Source organism: Euphorbia lathyris, chromosome 1, assembly GCF_963576675.1.
Source record: "Euphorbia lathyris chromosome 1, ddEupLath1.1, whole genome shotgun sequence".
Taxonomy (NCBI): domain Eukaryota; kingdom Viridiplantae; phylum Streptophyta; class Magnoliopsida; order Malpighiales; family Euphorbiaceae; genus Euphorbia; species Euphorbia lathyris.
In genome coordinates, this window is record NC_088910.1 from 104,128,434 (window position 1) to 104,152,819 (window position 24,386).

General features: G+C 39.0%; 1 long non-coding RNA gene across 1 annotated transcript in view; it reads left to right on the top strand.

The window, feature by feature from the left end:
• LOC136209791 (uncharacterized) overlaps nt 1–23,837 on the top strand; it is a 42,461-nt gene extending 18,624 nt beyond the window's left edge. The window contains exon 3 of the long non-coding RNA XR_010677673.1: nt 23,766–23,837. This is a non-coding gene — a long non-coding RNA (uncharacterized lncRNA). The remainder of the gene's footprint in view (nt 1–23,765) is intronic.
• Nucleotides 23,838–24,386: the final 549 nt, after the last annotated feature.

Here is a 24,386-nt window from a genome sequence, read left to right on the forward strand (position 1 = left end):
TTGACCGGTCATTTTTACATGCTGTACACCACAGTGGGAGGTCACCCCTAAGTTCATACACATTCGTAAGACACATTAAAGGTTGTACACCAAAATGTGATTTAAGGTAAAGGTTGTACACCATAGATGAAATTTACCCCATGTTTTAGAGTGCTAATCTAATTAGGATGTTTAACCTTGTAGACTTATCTTGTCCAAACGTTAAGTAAACAAAAAAAAAAAAAAATTAAGGCATCAAATCTTCCTTGGAAATTTCATCCTCTTGCTAGCTCAATCAATTAAATTTAAGTGCTAAGGCCCCGTTTGGTAAGATGTAATGGGCTTCGTAATGGAATGACCATTACATTCAAGGTCTATTACCATGTTTGGTTGCATGTTGCAAATTTGTTGTAATGGAATGAGAAAACCATTAGTTAAATTTTGTTCAACAACTCTTGTAATTCCTATTTTTAAAGCTCAATCTAACCTCTCATTTATCAAATCTCACATCTTATCATTATTAAAAACACAAAAAGAGAAAAACATAAAAAATTGAAAACGGAAAAAAAGAGGCAAAAAATGAAAAAATAACGGGAAACCGAAAAAAAAACAAAAACCGGTGAAAATGTTGAAAATGGAAACTAAAAAACGAAAAACTATTCATTAATTTATTGATTTCAGTTAATATAATTTTGTATTTGATTTCGATTCAAATTTTTTTTTTCATTTTTCATGTTTTATACTTTTCACGTTTTTCTCATTTTTCATGTTTTCATGTTGTTAGTTTATTATAATTATGTAAATAAAATTTTATAATTACATTTAATTAGGAAAACATAAGTATTGTAATGGTCATTACATTCTATCATTTTGTTTTTATTTGTTAACCAAACATCGTAATAGAATCATCATTCCATTACATTACATTACAAATTTGATTACATTACAACTTTGATTACATTACATTGCATTACGGCATACCAAACGGACCCTAAGCGCTTTAATTCGTTTAAGCTAGAAATATCGAGTTTGAAATTTAATGTACTACGTTCTAAAATTTAATTTGGTAAACATCCACTTAAAAATATGTTCGATGGGTTTTCAATTGAGTAATTGAAAAAAAAAATAGCAATCCCCTTCTCAGTTTAAAGTTTGTAGTAAGAATAAAAGTTGAAATTTTGAAAACGAATATGTCAATTTCGTTCTCCTTTTTGTTTATTATTGGGTTAAGGTGCAAAAATACCCCTAACGTTTTGGGTCAGGAGCAATTTTACCCCTAACGTCTAAAATGACGCAATTTTACCCCTAACGTTGGAAGGCAAGAGCAATTTTACCCCTAATGTTAATAAATTGGGACAATTTGAGAAATAATTCATCAAACTGTCTTCTCGGTCATGAATCTTGTTATCTACACTCCATACGTATGTCATTTTATCAGTAATAAATCACAAACATTCGTTAGGATGTGAAAAAATAAAAAAATATATTGTCTTTTTATACGGATTAGATAAAAAAATTCAAAAAATCCACCGAATTTATAAATATTAATCTCAGATTCTATTATTCAATTATAAAAAATATGAAATCCTTTTTTTAAGAACGAGTTATTATGTAATTGACGCAGAATAATGAACAATAATATCTGCGTTTTATAATAGTGTCTGAAATATGTTCTCTTCGGCTCGGCTATCTATCCTAACAACTCATGGCGTTAATGGCTACTTCTCTTGCTCCAGGGGAGTTAGACAGGGGGATCCACTTTCTCCTATCTTGTTTGGTATTGCGGAAGATTACCTAAGCAGGCTCCTCTCTCAGGCGGTTTTTAATGGAACGCTCTCTCCTATGGGTTACTCTCGTGCTAGTGATTTTCTGTCGCATCTCCTCTATGCGGATGATGTGATTGTTTTTTGTAGGGCTTCCATCTCGAATGCGGAAACTATAAAAGCAATCTTCACTCAGTACGGTACAATCTCGGGGCAGTTTGTCAACTGGGATAAGTCAGAATCATACTTTGGGGACTCGATTTCGGCTGTTAGAAGATCCCGCCTAACTCGCATCACTGGTGTTCGTTTTAGTAGCATTCCTTTAAATTATCTGGGAGTTCCTCTCTTCAAAGGGTCGCCTAGAAAGAATTTTCTAATTGCTGCTTGTGATAGAATCTCAGAAAATTTTGCTAAGTGGAAGGGTGAGTCCTTGTCTGTGGCGGGTCGGTTAGCTTTGGTGAACTCGGTAATCACGAGCTCTCTTACTCATTCTTTCTCTGTTTATAGATGGCCTCAAAGCTTGTTAAAGCGTTTAAAATCACATATTCAGAATTTCATTTGGAATGGGAATGTGTTTGGGAGAAAGCTGATAACGGTTTCTTGGAACACATGTGTCAAGCCGGTTTCTAGTGGAGGCCTGGGAATTAAGGATCTTAGCAGATTTAATATGGCTCTCTGTGGTAAATTAGCATGGGGAATTCTTACCGGGGATTCATCTTGGCTCCTCCTGCTTCAATCCAGGTTCCTTGATCCGACCGGCCTCCCAAGGCTGCACCTCTCCAACTCTACTATCTGGAGTTCATTTAGGAGCGCCTATTTGCTTCTGCGAAGTCACAGTCGCTGGTTTCTGGGGGATTCTTCGTCTCTGAATTTTTGGTCTGCCTCCTGGATGAACCCAACGATTGCGGATCGGTTGGGATGGTCAATCTCTGAGCAACGGCGGCATCTTGATACTGTGACCGATTTCAGATTTGAAGGCGAGTGGATGAACCTGCCTCCTCTGCCAGATGATGTTTTACAGGTTCTTAATGGGATCAGATTTGATGCTCAGGACTCAGACATATGCGTTTGGATGCCGGCAGTTAATGGTAAATTTTCCACTAAACTCTTTTATCATTGGATGGGTTCTGAAACCCCATCGGAGCGTATTTTCAAGTTCATTTAGCGGAAGTACATACCTCCGGCACACTCGTTTGTTTGTTGGAGATCATATTGGGGTGCTCTTCCTACGCATTGGGACCTCAGGAAGCGTGGTCTTTGCATTGTCTCTTGGTGTTGTCTTTGTCAGAAGGATGCTGAAAGTTTGGATCATTTGTTGATTCATTGCTGTTTTACGAAAGAAATTTGGTTGAGTATCTCCTTCTTGTTTGGCAGAAGAATTCCTGACAGTAATACTATTCGCAATCGTCTTTGTTGGGCCTCCTCACAAAAGTTCAGCTCTCAAATTTATGCCCTATGGAATAGCGTTGTTTTACATGCAATTTGGGCAATATGGCTCATTCGGAATGATTGTATTTTCAATGATAAACCTCCGGATATTCATCGTGCTCTTAATCTCATCTGGCTTCACTCTAGACGGGCGGATCACTTTCAATCTAGATACACTTGGAATTCAACTACGGAATTAGGAATTCTTCGCAACTTGGGCCTCATCCCGCGTCTTCCCAAAGCCCCTAGAATCATCTCCTTTCGTTGGTTGCCACCGCCGGCTGGCCGGGTCAAAGCGAACACCGACGCTTCGCTAATGAATGGTGCTGCTGGCTGTGGAGGTGTATTCCGCAACAGCGCAGGTTTCGCCCTTGAGGCTTTCTCCTTCCCCGGTACTGACAGCCTGGTTCACCTTGCGGAACTTCGTGCTGCTCTATTTGCGGTTAATCAAGCTCATGGTCGAGGATGGAACTCGGTTTGGCTTGAGGCTGATTCAACTTATGTGGTGGTTGTCTTTCGAAACCATGGTTGTGATATTCCTTGGATTTTGAGATCTGAATGAGCTGAGTTTCAACGTAATTTGGCAACAATGAGGGTGGTCGTTACGCATTTGTTCCGCAAGGGTAATCAAGTGGCGGACTCTTTAGCCAACTATGCCCGTACAAGCAGCGAGGTTACTTGGTGGGATTCCCCTCCTTATTTTTGTAATAGCTTACTTGCTTTCAATTTTTCAGGTCGGGCGACATTCCGCTTTGCCTGATTGCACTCCTTTGTATTCTTTCATTTTTTTTCCTATTCTTTTATATCATTTCGTGCTCTGTTTGCGGTTCTTCAGGGTGCCAACATAGTTGGGATGTCTGAAATCCGTTTTCAGTCCTCCGCTTTTAATAAAAAATAATAGTGTCTGAAATTGACCAAATTTATCAACGTTAGGGGTAAAATTGCTCTTGGTTTCTAACGTTAGGGGTAAAATTGCACAATTTGAAACGTCAAGGGTAAAATTGCTCCAGACCCAAAACGTTAGGGGTATTTTTGCACCTTAACTCTTTATTATTATATACAATTTGACTCTAATTCTTATCGTGAGTAGTCTCTAGACCTAATAATCGTAGCAATTACATTACAATCCAAGAAATAATACTTGGTTAACCCAATATTATGAAAAAAAAAATCATTAAAAAAATTCTTAAAGCTCTTAAAGTGTTGGTGAAACTTGGTAAATTTTGGTACAATTTACTGAAATTCTATGAAATTTTGGTGAAATTCTGATAAATTTATAAATGGTTTTACTTATGAAAGAAACATCCAAACCTATATTGTTCATCCATTTCCTCTTCTTCAGTTTATTATAAAAATCAAGAAAAGTTATGGCATAACTATAATCACTTTGAAACAATGTTATGACTTCAAATAAATAGATTGGAAATTAATGTCATTGTCTTAAACAAATCCTACACTTGTATCATAGAATATTAGTAAACATTTTTTTGGAGTTTATTTCTAGGAAAATATTTATTAAAATTTCTATGGTATCTACGTGGCTATTCTAGGACATATTTTGACAAATTCTTTGTTTTTTTTTTTTATAGAAAAATGCTTGTATTTCCATTATATGATAGAAGAAAGCAAAATACAAAGAATAAAGCTTCACACAAGTAAAGGCTAAAACTAATACAATTCTCACGAATGGATGAAATAGACTACAAAGAGCAAATAAAACCATAAAAGGCATAAAAAAACATCAAACAACAATATACCATATACTTTTCGTAAATTGAAATCTGTAGAAAAGCATCTGCAATCCAAATTTCATCTTTTAAGCCATTCCGAATATTCGGATTTGAGTCCTTTTTGTTGTTACAACCACGCAGATTTATTGATCCACAGATAAGATAACCCGTTTCCGCTCTTGCTAAATCCGAGAAAGGTATAAACGACAGAATAATAGAGAGCAGATACAATTCAGACGGATAAAGAAGATCCGATAAAATATATGCTACAGATAAAACAAAAAAACAATAATAACAAAAATTACAGAAACCTAACCCAGTAGAAAGAGGAAAAAGGAAGACAAATTCTTTGTTAGAAGCATATTTTGACAAATTCTAGTGATAAGTATGACACGTATTAATAAATTTGTAGTTAACCTCATTTCATGAATCTAATAAGGTTAAACATATATAAAAATAATAGTACTAGGTGATAACTGGTGGAAGGTCCCAATTAGGGCCCGTTTGTTTTACCTACTGTTTGCTGTTACGGTTTGCTGTTTGCTGTTGCTGGTTGCTGTTTGCTGTTGGAAAAGACTGCTTTTCCAAAAAGCAGAGATTCTCTGCTTTTGTAAAAGGCTGCTTTTCAGGTGTAAAATGCAAACAGGATGTCACTAACCAAACACCTATGTCATCATTCTGATGCTTTTTAATTACTGAAATTGTCAGAGTGACCTAATTGAGACAAAACTCAAAGTCGAATGATTTTATCGAGACAAATTGAAGTTGAGTGGCCATTTTGAGACAACCATGTAAGTTCAGTGACCAATGGTGCAATTAACCCAATACAGTTGTCACTTTTACTTTTTACTTCTAATACTCCTTCCTCAAGATGGAAGGCTTAGACTAACAACTCCTATCTTGCTTAAAGCTGATGACATATCTTTCTGAATTAAAGATTTTGTAAGAAGTTCTGCCAATTGATTATGAGATGGAACAAAAGGTGTGGAAAGAAACCCAGTATCAAGATGCTCTCTTACGTAATGGCAATCTATATCAAGATGCTTTGTTCGCTCATGATAAACCGGATTTGCTGCAATGCTGATAGCAGCTTGATTGCCACAAAATAATGGTATTGGCAGACTTACTTGCATTTTGAACTCCCTCATCAAATAACTCAACCATTTAATTTCACCAGCCGTTGTACTCATGGACCTATATTCTGATTCCACAGATGACTTGCTCAAAGTGCTTTGCTTCTTCGATTTCCAAGAAATTAACGAATTACCTAAGAAAATGCAAAAGCCAGTCATTGATATCCTTGTATCTCTGCATCTAGCCCAATCACTGTCACAATAAGCTGTTAAATTAAAATCATTGTGAACAGAATAAAACAAGCCCTTTATTGCAGTTCCCTTCAGATATTTTAGCACATGAAGTGCCACATCCATATGTAGTTCTGTAGGATTGCTCATGAACTGTCTAAGTTGTTGTGCACAATAAGAAACATCAAGCCTTGTAAAACCCAGATAAAGCATCCTTCCTATGAGCCTTCTATATTGTTCTGGCTTATCAAATAATGGAGATTCATCACCAAGTTTGACACCAGATGGGAAAGGATTGGATACTATGACTGCATTCTCTAACCCAACATCTTTGATTAGATCCACGACATACTTATACTGTGAAAGAAACATTCCCTCTTTCGAACGAGCCAACTCAACTCCTAAGAAGTACTTTGCTTGCCCCATATCCTTTATAGTGAAAACTGAATACAATTTTCATTTCACATCCAAAATCTGATCCTCCGAAGTCCCAGTTAAGAGAACATCATCGACGTAAACAATGATAATGAGAAAATCTGAACCTTGCTGGCGAGTAAAAAGACAATAATCATGAATAGATTTCTTAAAACCAAAAGAAACAAACGTGGAAATGAACAATTTGTTCCACTGTCTTCTAGCTTGTTTTAAGCCATAGATGGACTTGGATAAATGACATACTTCACTTGGTTTTGCTCCGAGATAGCTAGCAGGGGGTAACATATAAACTTCTTCATCTAAGTTGCCATGAAGATAAGCATTGTTTATATCAACCTGGTGAATAGGCCACTGATTAGAAGTAGCAACTGCTAAAAATAGTCTGACTGTGGTAACTTTGGTGACAAGGGAAAAGCTATCAAAATAATCCACACCTCATTGTTGATCAAAGCCTCTTGCAACCAAACGTGCTTTGTAATGCTCGACCGAACCATCAGGATTGTATTTTATGCGAAAAACCCATAGGGATGTAAGAGCCTTCTTGCCAGGAGGTAATGATGTCATAATCCATGTATCATTAGTTTCAAGGGCAGTTAATTCTGCTTGCATAGCAGAAATCCAATTGGGATCTTTCTAAGCTTCATGATAGCTAGTTGGCTCAATGGTTTGAGAAATTTTGGTAAGAAAAGCAAAGTGATTATTTGTGAAAGTATAAGGTTGACCTTGCACCTGATTAGTAACATAATCTTGCATCCAAGATGGAGGTTTACTAACTCTAGTGCGAGTTTTAGGAGCTAGTATGATTTGTGTAGTAGAGATAGGAACTGAGATAGAAGGTTGAGGAGATGAAGAAGAAGATGGACCAGGATGCTGTAAATAAACAGGTTCTAATTGATTGTCAGATGAAATTTCATTTTGAGAAGAAGCAGGACAAGTTGTGTTTTCAATTGGAGCAGTATTGGTGTCTGACAGAATGGGTAAAGTACTTTCTTCCAGATTTAAAGGAAGAACAGTGTTTGTTGAAGAAGGCACAAGAGGATTTTGAAAAGAAGTGTCCTGGAAAGGAAACACTTTTTCATAAAAAGTAACATCACGTGAGACTATGATATTACGAGTTTCCAGGCAATACACCTTATAACCCTTTTGTCCACTGGATCCTCCCAAGTAAATGCCCTTAAAAGCTCTAGGCTCAAATTTATTTTTGTGAGGCAGAGTATTGGTGAAGAAGCACAAGCAACCAAAAATCTTTAAAGAATCAAAGCATGGTAATTTACCATAAAGCATTTGATAGGGACTTTTCCATTGCAAGACTTTAGTTGGATGCCAATTAATCGATGTAGTTGCCTGATTTATAGCTTCCCCCCAGAAAGTAAGTGGCAAACCTGCCTGAAAAAGCATTGCTCTGGCTGCATCTAACAAATACCTATGTTTACGCTCCATAGCCCCATTTTATTGAGGAGTGTATGTTGAAACACCTTTCCACATGATTTTGATTTGACAAAATTATTTAAGTTAATCCATGATTAAGGGACAATTAAATTTAAGTACTTTGATTTAACTGTACTAAAATGTTTGTTCAATGTTGAGCATAAATATAAATGAAAATAGAAATAAAAAGTAAGACATGACGAAGTCAGCATGAGAACACAGCATAAGCTGAGTGAAGTGCAACTCAGCGTAATAGAAGATAAGTCATCCTCTGAACAGAAGCTTGAAGATCAAGCTAATCAATGAAGCTGAGTGGAATGCAACTCAATATCAAAAGTAAAGAAGTCTTCTTGGGAACTATATCTTGCAGAACGAAGCTGACCATAGAAGCTGAGTAAACGAGAACTTAGTATCAGAATTGGCAACAATCATAAACAACGGCTATCAAAGTCAAGCTGAGTGATCTTCAGGACAGCCACTAGTACAGAAATGCTTACTTGTGTCGCACTTTTTTAGGTTGTGAAACACAATAGGGGTGCGACACAAGCACTTTGCATCGCTCTTGAGAGCGACACAAGCTACTCATCTGTTGTGTCGCACTTGTCACGCGCGCGATACAATAGAGTGATAACTCTTGTGACGCGCTTCTAGAGTGTGCGATACAACATATGATAATTCTTGTGACGTGCTCCAAGGGTGCGCGACACAAGCTCTCTGATTAATCTGGTACACTTTGTATCGCTCCTTCCTCACGCACGACGCAAAATATTGATATTTTTAAAAAAAAATTACAAAATTTTCCAGCATCTAGCATAAAAAAACCTAAAAGATATATGAATATTTGGATTGAAGAGAGCTACTTCAAAATCTCAAAACTGCTAAGAACATTTTCATTAGATATCTTCCTAGATAAGTGACATGAGAGCTTGATGTCAAAATATTATACAACTGCATAAAGTTGACAATGTAAGTGCCTATGTTTTAGCATCTAAAATCAAAACAAACTCAATTGATCCTAATAGATGAAATTTCGGTATTGAAATATAATAATCCTACATCTTGCTATATAGAATTCTACTCATTCATCAAGAGACTTACAATATTTAACAAGATGCATTATTGAATAACCAATGTCAATTACAGGTTACTAAAGATTCACAATGGATAATACTATACTAGCAGTGTAATCATTAAGCAAAACAAGGAAGAAACAGTGAATTACCTTGTCATCCATTTCATCCATCAATGGCTCGTATGTCCATTTCCTGAAGACAAATTAACAACCAGCTAACAAACAAGAACTAGAACATTTAATAATTGTTAGAACTCCAAACATCAAGATACATTGTCAAACCTCATTCATATCACGAGCCATGTTTTTCCGAGTGTCTAACCCTTCTACTATGACATCTAAGCCTTGATCCCGCATGAAGTCAGATATATATTATATTGATGAACAACTACCGCCACGTCGCCACCAAGAAAAGAAGTTCACTCTAATTTCACTGATATACTCTAACTAAAACTATGGCAGATTGTTGCATTTTAACAGATGACAACAAAACATAGTCTAAAGCGTAGTTCGAAGATAAATAAATGCACAAGCTTGCCTGTTTCACTCTATGTGTCTTATACTCCTGCCTAAATCAGTCCGACTCTTCAGATTGCTGGAAATATTCATTAATAAAACAATTGGAGAATCATCGTGAGTATCATATTCATAAGGGTATACTTCAATAGTCAACTTCAAGACAAATTGATAAATTACCATAAGTTGAGTCAAATTTGATTCCAGCATGAGAAGTGGAAGGTGTCCAATCACTAGTTTGTTTAACTGGCCCGTCTTTTAATGCAGAAACTAAATCGCTACGAGTCTTATTATTCTCTTGAAAGCCTTTTGACCTAGGATAGAGAAATTTAAACTAATTAGCTGCTTCGTTTTCAACTTCTCCGGGGATTTAAAAAATTACTAATTTTACTAAATACTATGTCAGTTCACAAGTTGGACTAATTTGAACAAAGGTTTTATTTTTTAGGTACAAAAAGGACTCAAATTGACCGGTCAGGACAAGTAGATTTTAAAACTTCTGTGGTGAAGAAGGCAGCGAGTAGTATGACTCATGAGTTGACTCAGCTAGCTAAAGACTTACTAAATACTATGTCAGCTCGCGAGTCGGACTAATTTGAACAAATAATGGGAGGTCAAAGGGTTACTTGGTCAGAAAATTGTTCCAACCTGCCAAGTTGAGAAGGTTTATTTGTGCTATTGTCCTACTTCAATAATTTTGAATGCAAGCAGCCATTTCGTTGTCAAATTTTATACAATATACAAACTCATTTTTGGCATAGGCTGCCCGACTTCAGTTCACGATTGAAGTAATTCATAGTTCATTAGCTTGCACATTATGACCGGACAATTTAGATGATCTTAGACTACATAAATAGAACTTACAATCAAATATTTTCACATAAGAAACACAACCATATATCATTTCATAGAAGTTCACTGATATCTTCTTTTTATAAAGCAAATCGACTTCGATTTTTGAATAATCTACATCACTTCTGCTTATTGAGTGGAGAGAATTTTAGACTAATACGAGCAATCCAGAAAGGAAAAAAGTGTGAAACCAGTAAATCCTAAAATCTTCCTTGAAATAGTCATAAAGTTGAGAAAATTTATGCCTATTTCCAAACTGATTCTTGTTTTGGAGATTAAAAGGCATTAACAATTATCCAAACAAGTAGAAGCCAACCCCATTCGAATTACAACCATCACATGCCCATCTAGAGATGTATACCATGAAACTCGTATAACTATATAGAACATTCAAGTGTACTTTTGAGCAAACAAGCAAAACCTCATTCAAGCAAACAAATGTATTTCTTTTTATCATTTGTGGGGTTAGTAGCAGTAGCAATTATCAAAACAAGGACAATCAAAACCTCATTTAAATGCATATGAAACCCGTAAATCCTAATTTTTTTTCCCCAAATAGTCATAAACTGCAGAAGTGTCAAGTGTATTCCTAAGCTAATTTTTATTCTGTAAGATTAATACAATTAGCACTTATCCAAATTAGTATGAGCAAACCTCATTTAACTTACAACCATTACTTGCTCCTATAGAGGTTTTTCAGTTTATACCCTACTTCATCTTTCAAAAACAATGAACATTGACTCGTGGAAACAGTTCAACGAGAGTAAAACGTCTAAATCAACTCGTTTGACAATCAGTTTAGCTGCATTTATATCATTATGTATCTTACGAAATATATCAACAATATAACGCCATTACAACATAACAACCCGAATTGACATCCCTAAAGTTCATTGCTGGAAGAATATTGTACCCCAACACATACAAAACCCCAAGTACCAACAAATCTGATGACTTGAGGAGAAATTCTGATCAGCTTCCGTCCCTGTGGGGGCATCGTTGGGTTCGACGGGGGGAAGCTTCGATGCCAAAGTCAGTAAGGATGAACAAGAGTGCAAACTGAATTGACAAAAGGTAAAGATGAATGCGTGTACCTTGATAGCCTGAGACATAGGCTATATATAGTTGTGAAGTTGTAACTCTCAGTAACTAGAAAGTCTCCATCAATGCCCCATTAATGGCGGTTACTAGTTACCCTTAAGTTGGCAGTTAGCTAATTAATAGCTTATTAATGATCTTTATGGCAAGGTCGGCTCAGTCGTTCTTATGGCGGATTGAGAGCTGAGGGAGATCCGCCTCACAGGTTCGCTAGTGGGTCTCCTTTGGCGAGTCCTAGGTTATCCGTCCGTCGGATCTCTTTACTTCGATACGCCGCGGAATTCCCGTACCAGGCTGCCAACACGTGGCGTTCTTTGGGCGAATATCCCTTTTGATCCTTGGGATAATATCACGATGTGATCAGAAGCCCCCCCAAAGTTCCTTTAAAGTCCTTTAGGGCTTTTGAGATTCTTTGCGCGCCGTCATGATTACCTGCATTAATGAGCACTCTGTTCGATGCCAATCATAGAGTGACACGTGTGGCAAACGCATCACCCGAGGAGAGAGAAAATGCCTTCTTCTCTTTCCCTTTTCTCTTTCTCCCTCATTCGTTCTTCGTCTCCATTTTCTTTTGCGACTTCTGTGCAGAGCTTCTTTGGAGTTTTTCCAGAATCTTTTAATCTTCTACTCTTCATGTAAGTTCATCTTTTCGTTCTGTATATTGTGCTTTGAATGTTTAGAAGTTCTTTTTCATCCTCTGGGTCCACCTTTGAATTTTTCAATTTGTCCTCTCCTTCTGAGGTTGTATTTAGCTGGACCTCTTCTTCGTCGGAAAATTCTAACTCCTCCGAAGGTACGGTTAACTCCGATTTACCTGAGTTGCTCGACTCGGCGTGTAATCACGATCGAACTCGTTTAGGTAGTAGTAACCAAAAACTCTCAACCCCAATTACCGGAACCGCTCCGGCCGTAGATCTCTGGCATTTTTTCGAGAGGATGGCCTCTTCTTCTACCCTACCTAGGAAAAAGAAACCTCGAGCGGAGTCCACTTCGTCTCGTATGAGTGCCGCGGATCTGGCGGATCTAGTGAATAGATTCCCATGGATAAATAACTACGAGACCCAATTGGCGGAGGCTCATCAACGACCCGCCTATCCGCCAAGCGGATTCTTGACAGTGTACTTTAGTCACGTAGAAAGAGGATTTCGACTGCCTCTTCCCAAGATGATGGCGGACATCCTTGCTTATTTTGACATTATGGTTAGCCAATTACATCCTAATGGCTGGTTAGACATAGCTTTAGATTGCTATCTTGCCTCGAACTTAGGAGTAATGTACACTCCCTGTATCTTCAGAGCCTTTCATAAACCATCAAAGCGAAAGTCGGAGTCTTTTCTTACTTCTGCAAAATTTGGAGCGTATTCGCCGTTTAGTGGCAAAATGTCCAACGTCCATTGTTGGGACGAAAAATTCTTTTATGTGAAGATAAATGAGGGCGAATCTCTAGGCTTCCCAACATATTGGAATCCCAAACCTTTACATATGGCGGGAGATATGCGTATTTTGACGAATAGTGATGAGGTGGTAGCGGAGCTCATGAAAAGTGTCAAGGCGGATGCCTGGACATATGCTGATGCCCTAGATTTCATGATGAGCGATATTCCCCTGATTCGCAAAGATGGGGACAAGTTCATTTACTCGAAGATTACACAATTTGACCAAGGTAACTTCGTTTTCTTTTTGAACCTTGATTACTCTGTTGTTGTCCTTGGCAGGGGTTTATCTAAGGCCAATCACGCTCTTGCAGAGAAGCGTAGGAAGCTGATGGAGGACAAGGCTCATAAGAAAGCTCAAATGGCGAATCCCCAAACGGATACTGGGAAACGTCCGGCGGAGACAGCGGTCGATCCGCCTCTAAAAAGGAGGAAACCAGCAGCTTCGGGTGGTCCGAAGATTATGGCGGATGCCATGAGATCCGCCATGCCCATGGTGGAGATGGGACAAGTAGGTTGTCATTATCTCTTATCTGTTAGCTATGTTTGGAATCCAAGTTTTGATTCTTACATTTTCGTGCAGATAGTGAAGCCTGACCTAGGCGGATACTGGTCCACCAAGTATGGTGTCCAGGGATCTTTGGAGAATGAATCTGTTATCAATGACCTAGATGACGCTCTGGGTCAGCTGGGTGAGGTACAGAGGAATCAGAACCAGATTCCAGGATCAGTCCATGCTCAAAGGGGAAAGACGGAGCTTCTTACGGTAGATCCCTTTGCTGGAATGACTCTCCCGATTTTTAGAAAAAGTTATATCTTTGTTCCTTCATTTTGACAAAACCGTTTGTCTTTGACAGATGTATACTCGCATACGTGCTATGGAAGCTGAGCTCCTTCAAGGCGTGGCGGATAAGGCTACCATAGAAAGGTTGGAGAAAGAAATAGCTGATGCCATGGCGAATATCGCATCCGCCACATCTGCCATGGCCCTTAAGGACGCTGAGATAAAGAGGCTAAAGGAGAAGATTGAGGCAGATTCCAAGGAGTATGAGAATGTTGTAGGAGAAGTTGAGTACATGGCTGGTGAGCAAGCTTTCTTTTACGGTGAACTGATCATGGCGTATGTCTCACTGGCGCATCCTGAGATCGATTTCACAGATCCGCAGTTCGCCGTTCCAGACCCAAAAGATGTTCTTAAATTTAACAAAATTCCGGACATCAAGGACTACCTCCGTTACTATGTTCGAAAATGGATGAAGGGACCCGTTGAAGAGAGCAAACCTGCCACCACCAACGTCAAGCTAGTGGACCTCGAGGAAGTGCCTCCGAAGTCTGGTGAGGAGCTGATAACCGATGGCACCCCTCTTCCTGGGGGAACACCTTCCGTGGAAAAGGAGGTCACCTTGGTGGATGTATCTGGGGCTGTCGAGAAGGAAGCTTCTCAAGCATGTGCTTCTGGCGAGAAGAATGTTGAGGAGAATGCTCCTGTTGTTACTTGATGTTTTATTTTTTGTTTGTAAAACTTGAAGTACAATGTTTAATCCTTGTGTTTGCTATTTATGTTACCTTTACATTTGCGCAAGTAAATACATATATAGGATTTTTGGATTTATTCTGGAGTAGGTGGCCAGCCATACTCCATTGTGTGAACCTTTGTGAAGGTTTGAAGCTGTTTTATTCCTTTAGAGGAAGTAAAGCTGCCTTTAGGGATCCACTTGCTACCTATCTTTGAGGTGAAGTGATCCGCCTATAGGTCTTGTGAACCCTTCTTTGGGAAGGGAGTAAGAGAGTGTAAAGACCTTGCGTCCAAGGAACGTTTTAACTCTATCTCGAATGGGGATCGTCCACAGATGGATCCGCCCATGAGAATGTTCTCCTATCTTTGAGGAGAAAAATTAGTTATGAGATAGCAGTAATTTTTAATGTGGAGAGCGTTGGATGCCCCCTCTTTTTGAGACTGGAATATTTATATTGTTGCAAAAAAAAATACTTAAAAAGAATACGGACAATAAAACAATTGCTTTTTATTTGATAGACAATATGCTTTATTACAGCCAGAGGGTCTTATATGTGAGCCTCGTTAAAACCTTTAACAAGAAAAACCACATGGGAAAAAAGCTTATTAAAGGAAAAAGAGTACTCAAGACCTTGTTCACATTCTATTTTCTGGCGAAGTACTTGCGGAGATTTTGGAGATTCCAAGTGCGTGGCAGTGTATTTCCGTCCATGTCCTAGATTTTAAATGTGGCGAACCCAATCTTGTCCACTATGCGGTATGGACCAGTCCAGGTGAGCCCTAGCTTGCCCTTCCCTTCTTTTGATTGGATTTTGTCGGCCTTGCGGAGCACAAGATCTCCCACATTCAATTCTACAAGTTTGGCGTTTTTGTCATGATAAGCTGCGATCCGCTGCTTATAGGCCGCCATACGCAGATATGCCTTATCCCTCTTGTCCTCCACTTGATCAAGGCTTTCTCTTAATCTCTGACCGTTGTCCTCCTCGCAATAGAATGCAACTCTGTCACTTGGAACCAATATCTCGACTGGGATTACTGCTTCCACGCCATGAGAAAGGGCGAATGGGGTTTCACCTGTGGTCGTGCGAGGAGTAGTACGATACGCCCATAAGACGCTTGTTAACTGATCCGCCCATTTCTTATCATGCTCCCCCAGTCTTTTCTTTATTCCTTTTACGATTGTCCGATTCGTGACTTCAGTCATACCGTTGGATTGTGGGTAATACACTGAGACGAATCTGTTTAAAATGCCCAATTTTTCACAGAAAGCTTTGAACTCACCACAGTTGAATTGCGTTCCATTATCCATGATGATCGTGTATGGGATGCCATATCTTCCCACGATATTATCTTTGACGAATTCTACCATTCTCTCAGCTGTGATGGAGGAGACAGCTTCAGCTTCCACCCACTTGGTGAAGTGATCTACGGCTACTACCGCATACCTTCTTTGTCTACAAGTAGGGGGAAATGGTCCAACGATGTCAATTCCCCAGAGGGCAAAGGGTCGACCTTCCAGGATGGGCTTTTGGAGATGCTTTGCAGTATGAGATTCATTCGCATGAATCTGACAACTATGACAAGATTCCACCAGTTTCTGTGCATCAAGTTCTGCAGTGGGCCAATAAAATCCTGCTAGCCTGGACTTTTTTAGGATGGAGGCGGACGCCTCATGGGCTCCACATGCTCCTTCATGCAACTCCTTGAGGACCTGCTGTCCTTCTTCTGGCAAAATGCATTTTAACCAAGGATGGCTAAAAGATTTTCTGTAAAGGCAATCATTTATTATAGAGAAATAGGCCGCCTTCCTGACTATCCGCCGAGCTTCCTCCTTGTCCGTAGGTAGCGCTCCATCTAACAGATACTGGCGGATGGCAGACCTCCAATCCCCCTCTACTGTCGTAAGTAGAGAAACTTCTTCCGAGGCGAAGGCCGGAGCTGCTTTAATTTCGAATGGACATTGCAGATCCACCCAGTTCTCCTTGCTGGAAGCCATTTTAGCTAGATGATCTGCTTCGGTATTTGAACCGCGTGGTACATGGATCAACTCCCACTTAGTTTCTTTAGCTTCAAGGTGATCCAGCAATTTTTTAACCTCGGTAATGTATTTGGCTAAAACCTCATCTTTTACCTCGTAGTTTTTGATCACCTGGTTGACCATCAACTTGGAGTCGCTATAGATCACGATCCGCTCGGGAGTGATTTCTTTCAGCAGGCGCAGTCCCAATATTAATGCCTCGTACTCCACTGCATTGTTGGTTGCCATGAAATCCAATTTTGTTGCGTACCTTAGCTTTATATATTGGGGGTCTGTGATTACGATGCCTATACCTGCTCCTTCTGCCGAGGAAGCCCCGTCTGTGTACATCGTCCATTCCTCGACCTAAGATTTTGGGAGATTCATCCCTTCTTCTGTGAATTCATTCACAAAGTCTGCCAAGACTTGACTCTTCAAGGCTGATCTGCTCTCGTATCGTACATTAAACTCTCCAAAGCGGATTGCCCATTCCATCAATCTGCCTGAAGTGTCCGGCTTTTGCAATACCTTCCTCATGGGTATGTTTGTTCGAACTATGACAGTATGAGCCTGAAAGTATGGCCTAAGGCGGATTGCCGTGGTGACAACAGCCAACGCCATTTTATCAAGCTTGGAGTATCTAGTTTCAGCATCCTTTAATACATTGCTCACGTAATAAATTAGATACTGTTGGCCGTCCTCTTCTCTTATCATGACCGTGCAAACAGCTTTATCTGTAATCGAGACATACAAATAAAGATCCTCACCTTTCAAGGGCCGACTCATTAAGGGCGGTTCTGTGAGAAACTGTTTGATTCCTTCGAAGGCCTTCTCACAATCCTCATTCCACTCAAACGCCTTTTGCTTCTTGATGACCTCATAAAAGGGTTGGCATCTGCGGGCCGAACAAGAGATAAACCTGCCCAAGGTTACGATCCGCCCGTTAAGGCGTTGCACTTCCCTGATATTCCGTGGCGCTTGCATCTCTAGAACGGCTTTAACCTTGTCAGGATTTGGGCTCACTCCCTTCGGGCTAATCATGAATCCCAAGCCTTGAGGATTTGGTCTCGTGTTCGATCCACGATCACCGCACCAATTGATGACTTGAGGAGAAATTCTGATCAGCTTCCGTCCCTGTGGAGGCGTCATTGGGTTCGATGGGGGGAAGCTCTGATGCCAAAGTCAGTAAGGATGAACAAGAGTGCAAACTGAATTGACAAAGGGTAAAGATGAATGTGTGTACCTTGATAGCCTGAGACATAGGCTATATATAGTTGTGAAGTTGTAACTCTCAGTAACAAGAAAGTCTCCATCAATGCCTCATTAATGGCAGTTACTGGTTACCCTTAAGTTGGCAGTTAGCTAATTGATAGCTTATTAATGATCTTTATTGCAAGGTCGGCTCAGCCGTTCTTATGGCGGATTGAGAGCTGAGGGAGATCCGCCTCACAGGTTCGCTAGTGGGTCTCCTTTGGCGAGTCCTAGGTTATCCGCCCGTCGGATCTCTTTACTTCGATACGCCGCGGAATTCCCGTACCAGGCTGCCAACACGTGGCGTTCTTTGGGCGAATATCCCTTTTGAGCCTTGGGATAATATCACGATGTTATCAAAATCATTCTAATTTCAGCAGAAACTGCAAGCAAAAATTGAAACAAATATTAACAAAAGTATTAGGTAATATAGAGACAGAAAAACAAACCTATTTTCCTCAGAATGAGGATGTATGGATAGGAATTTTCCTGGCACTGTTAAACCAGCCCACATACATAATATTAACCCTAACATCAATTCTACCACCAAATTGCATACACGAAATTTCTGATTACATATAAAAAAACCCCAAAAAATCTCACACTCGATCAATTTCATTTTCATACTATAGGGTCTGGTTATCTGGAAACAATTGTAAACAAGAAGAGAGAACAATCGAGAGCAAAAGCATATGAACAACTCACAGAATACGGCCGAGCTTGTCATCAATGATGATTGATTCCTCTGCTCTGCTCTTCTCTTCTCTTTGATTTTATTTTTTCTTCCTCTTTCGAAGTCACGGGCTGAAATGGAGCAGCGGGCAGGGAAGAAGGGATCAGGACTTTATTTTAATTATCTTGTCTGTTTCTTCACTTTTCTAATATTTACGATATTATTATAACTCCAATTAAATCCATTCATTTATAGTTCTAACATTTAATTGGGGTCTTTCCATACCGTGACCGATAGTATTTTTAATTTCATATCCGTCACATACCCTCTAAAACAGGGTTCGGATAGTCCCATTAGGGTCAGGTAGTGTCGGGTACCCGCGGGTACACTACATTGCCATCCCTAGTTTTGGCCAATTCAGTTGAGAATTATGAGTCTTCTGTTCATTGGGAATTTTTATCAAACAGCTAGTGTGCACACAATGAGTGAGTGAGTTCCAACCGAAGCAAAGCATGAAATTGGCCACTTTGATGAATTCAAAGAAGAATTAATCAAAGGATACAGAAATTCAACTCAAAATTTCAAGACTTTGAACCCTAGGAAATTGAATTTACAAGCTAGAAACTGAAGCATTTCTTTGTAAATTCAAGTTAAAAAGGAGACTAACTTACTTAGGATGACAAAGAAAGATTGACAAATTGATTTTGGATGAGATTAAGGAATTTCGGAGTTGCAGAATCTGAAATTTGCGTGGAAGAGTGGTTGCTGACGAGGGACTTCTGTGGATGTGGTGGCTGGCGTGAATGTTGCCGAAGGTGGTAAGCCTGGTGACGCCGGTGATTCAGGCGACATGAGAGCCAGAGATTGTAGAATGCTGAAGGAGAACTGCAAGGCATCTGAGAATCGGGCATTCACATAAATTGTCAAACCATATACCCAATTTCTTTTCCAGACTTGTACGATTTCTTGAAAGCGTATAACGGGGTCTTGCCCCTGTATCCATGGAGCCAAACAAACATGAGCCCAAGCACAATTCATGAAAATCCAGAGAATAGCCCATCAAAATCACATCTAAAAGCAACAAGAGCATTTCAACAAATACCTTGAATGCAACAATTTTGAAGGCAATTGCGGCCACAGCCATCGCTCCGGCGAGCAACCTCTTCCGCCTCCTCTTTCTGAAAATTAGATACAACCCTCTTGATGCTCAACACAATTTGTCACCCATCTTATCTTCTTAAAAATTCCCAAAAAATTAAATTCAAATCCCAATAACCTTACTAATCGAGATCTAAATAGTTTAAGAAAATCTAAAATTCGTTCACAACTTAATATGTACAAATATAAACCTAAAACAAAATGGAAACGAAGGAACCGCCACCAGCAAGAAAGAGAAGATCGGAAGGGCTACCGCCTTCAGAAGGCAAAGCCCCACGTCCTGTGCAGCGAAGGGCTGTTGCTCTCAATTACACAACCCTTGCGTCGTACAGTCCGGACATGAATTAGAGGCCGTGTATAGCCGTGATGTCTACAACTTGTTTACCCTGGGTATTACCCCCAAAAACACCAGTTTATACTCTGCAAGATCCCTCCTTATTTTGTTTATTTAGGTTTAGTCCCTGCTAATCCAATTTTTGTTCAAATCGATCCCTTCATGTTCTATAATTTAGTCCCCCATTGATTTATATACTTACGAATCTGAACCTATTTACTTTGTCTCCTGTCAATTAGACCCCTCCATGTTTTAATCATGTACCTAATTGTTTGAATTAAGCTTAATTAGGTCGTTCCAAATAGTAGTTCGTATTAGTTGTGTCGCACTTTAAAAAGGAGCGACACAAAGATAACACACTCATTGTGTCGCTTTAATAAAAGCGTGTCACAAAGATAACACACTTCTTGTGTCGCTTTGGTAAAGGCGCGTCACAAGCTTGCTCTTGTGTCGTACTGTAAAACAGACGACACAAGAAGTAACTCGTTTGTGACGCACGCTCTTCAAGCATGACACAAGTGATGACACAGAATACTTAGTTGTGTCGCGTTTACAGAACGCGCGACACTAGTTACTCTATTGTGTCGCTTTAGCTTTAAGCGCGACACAAGAGGTGCGACACAAGTGAGCATTTCTATACTAGTGAGCGCGAATGATCCGTTTGCTAAAAGACAAGATCCGACAACTGTCTGCACCAATTCAGAAGCTTTGGAATTATGCATGGATACAGTTTCGAGATGCATGGGTCAACTATTTGTTAGCTAAAAGACGAACTGGCGCAAGAAGATGAAACCTGCGAGAAAAAGACAAACCTGACGACTATGGAATTCAGACGACAGGATTGGCCTGCAAATCTGAAGCTGACCAGAACATGTCGCCGGAAGGAGCCGTTTGAATCCAATGGATAATTCCGGATTCAAATGATTGTGCCTAAAGGTTTCAACTATAAAAGGACAAGTATACTTTTTGGAGCCTTTGTCGATTGCCGAAATACAAGAGAACAAAAAGCATACATACAAAAGCACACCAAAACAAGAAATAGATCTTACACCAAATTTTCAATTCTGTGTAAAAGCTAGAGTGATTTTTGTAATCATCTAAAGTGTTCTTTATGTGAAAAAGAAAATTTTTGTATCAATTGTAAATTGAGTGAGCTATGTTGAGTACTCGGTTTTAAGTACTCAGTGGTAGAGAAATCTAGGTGCTCGGTTATAGCACTTAGTAGGAGTTGAGTAGACGAATAGAGGACGATACTCTTGCATATTCAACTGCCTTGTAAACGGTTTGTGCTCTACCTTTAAAGAGCTCAGTATTGGATTTAAAAAGCCCGGAGGGATTCTGGGGACTGGACGTAGGCGGAGAGGCCGAACCAGGATAAGTCGTGCTGAGTAATCTCTAACTCTCTTTCAATATATATCTATATGTGTTGCTTGCTATATTTACTCAGTATATAAATAGTTTGAACTGACACTGAGTAAATCAGAGTGCTGAGTTGGAAGCTGATCACAAAAGTGTCATTTCCCAACTCACAAGTAAAACGGTTCTAGTCAGTACCAGACTAAAGCCGTCTTACGCCTCACTCGGCCGCGCTGACCAAAGTTGAGTTGTGAAACTCAAAGAATTCAATTAAGTCAGCGTAATTAAAACGAAAAAGTTATATTAGTTCCTAACCCCCTCCCCCCTTAGAACTAATCACACGGGACCAACGGGGTACACACATGTGCGCTGATGAACTATCTCATGGTTAGCAAACAATAACTGAGTCAAACCACTTAAAAACTCCGTTCCATTATCTGTACGGATAATCTTTACAGTTGCTTCAAACTGAGTAGAAACCAATTTCAAAAATTGTTCTAGCAAACTTGGAACTTCAGTTTTGGATTTGAACAAAATAGTCCATGTCACCCTAGTATAATCGTCAACAATAGTCAACATAAACCTGCAACCTTACATAGAAAGTTGATTGTAGGGTCCCCAACAATCTATGTGTAACAACTCAAAAGCTGTAATTGAACTGATAGAACTGTTACAAAAACTTGCACGAGTTTGTTTAGCTTTATGGAAAACAGTACATGGACGTAAACCGTCAACATCAGTAAAAGAAGACAAATGTTGCAATTTGGATACAGATATGTGGCCTAACCTAGCATGCCATAGTTCAGCATCATCATGTAAAGAAGTCAATACATTCTTAGTTTGCATAGTAGCAGAAAAACAACTATCTTGAAACTTCAGCAACTTCTGTTAATGAAAATCATCAGGTGTTAATTGATAAAGGCCTTCATGAAAAGTACCAACTGCTACAATGCACATAGAAGTTAGGTCCTGCATAACACAATGCTTAGCCAATAATACTATTTGCATATGTTGTTCTTGAAGCAATCTTCCAACATATAACAAATTGAATTGAAAATTAGGAACAAAAAGAACATTTTGGAGCTTGAAATTGTGATGAAACACAACAAAGCTCGTTTGTGTAACAGTTTGAGCCTCTCCATCAGGAAGAAACACTCTCCTTGGCTTTGACAAAAGAACCACACCACTCATAAAAGACAAACTAGTGCTCATATGAGCAGTAGCCCCAGAGTCAACTATCCACACATGAGATGATTTATAAGAATAAGAATTACCTGAGCAACCAGCAACAAAAGCAGTGAACTCATCCTGCTTTGAAACAGGAGAAACGAGTGGTTGTTTGCCTCGTATAAGTTTGCCAACCTCCTGTTGAACCATGATTAGAATTCCTTACTGCATTTTGGATAATTGGTCTCCATTATCCTCTAAATTTGACTCCAAATCTAGTGGTGAATGTTGCTCCTGGGAAAATAATGCTTTTGCACCACCATTTTTTATACCAGAAGAATTCCCTAGACATGTTCTCATAGGACATTTATACCATCCTGGATAACCAACCATCCTAAAACAAAACTTGCGCTCATGGCCATTTTTGTCACAATAATCACAATACAAAGATGCATTGTTCTTATCAATAGCAGAAGTATTTGAGTTATTAGGTTGAGAACTTTGGCCCTTAGAAGATGAAACCTTAACTGCATTCACAAAAGTGGAAACATTAACATGGAAAAAGCTTTGGTAACATTTGGGAGCGGTTCAGCCAATAGAATCTGATTCACAACATGTTCATAGCCAGTGTTCAATCCAGACAAAAAAAATGAAACAATTTATCTTCATCCATAATATTTTGAACAAGTTTGCGCATGTCACCACATTTGCAATTAGAAATTGGCCTAAGAACTGTCAATTCATCACGCAGTCGTTTTATCTTGTTAAACTAGTCTACAACAGTTAAATTCCTTTGAACAACTGAGTTGATTTCCCTTTGCAATTGAAAGATAAGTGGACCATTGCTAGATCCATATTCTGATGCAATCTCCTTCCATAATTCTTTGGCGGAAGATGCAAACAGAAATGTTTCGGCTAAATCTTTCGAGAGCGAATTAAGAAGCCAAGAAAACACTGAACTATCATTATTTTCCCAATTTTCATATTCAGGAGTACCCTTTTCTGGTTCTAAATCATCTTCTAAAACATACTTAATTTTGCGTTTGGCGTGAAGTGCAAGAGTCATGCTCCTTCGCCAAGTAACATATTTATTTCCATTTAACACAGTGGAGACAAGAATCAAACTAGTTTGATGAGCGCTCTTTGTCATCTGCATTGTTGTTCTTTGATTGCATTTCAAGAGATGATTCTGGTTCTGAATTTGATTTGGTGAAAGTTGAATTTTGCTTTTCTTGATCTTCTTGATCTTCTTTAGATGCGGATGATTCACTTGACACAGACTTGCTGTCTACAGATTCCAAATCTTCACTTGCTGCTTCAGATTTTTGCGACATCACTTTTCATGATCTTAACAACCGCTCAGATACCATCATAAACTCATAGAGAGAAAAAAGAACTCATAAACCATTTGATTTCTTAATGTTATGATATCGCTACAAATAACACATCTTATAAGCTTTTATACTTGCTAACTAATTGTCATATTAGCCTTAACAGTTACAAGTTTTTTTCTTTCCTTTTTATCACTCTTAACAGCTAATGCAGCTGTCACTTTTATTTTTACTTTTTACTTTTAACAGAATATTTCTAGAAAACAGTTGAGTGCTACTATTTTATTGGTGTCATTTTTATTGATATTTTTGCCCATCTTTATTTTTGCGGCATATTCATTATCTTCCCAACAACTGGTATAAGATCCTAGTCAGTATGGAAGCAAAATTGACGAAGAAAATGGTCAGTTTAAATGGCTCAAACTACTATATATAGAGAAGCAACACGAATGATCTCTTATATGTGATAAAGATGCATCTATCGGTGTTCGAGACAGATAAACCTGACGACAAGATGGATGCGGACTAGGGTTTTGAGCATGAGC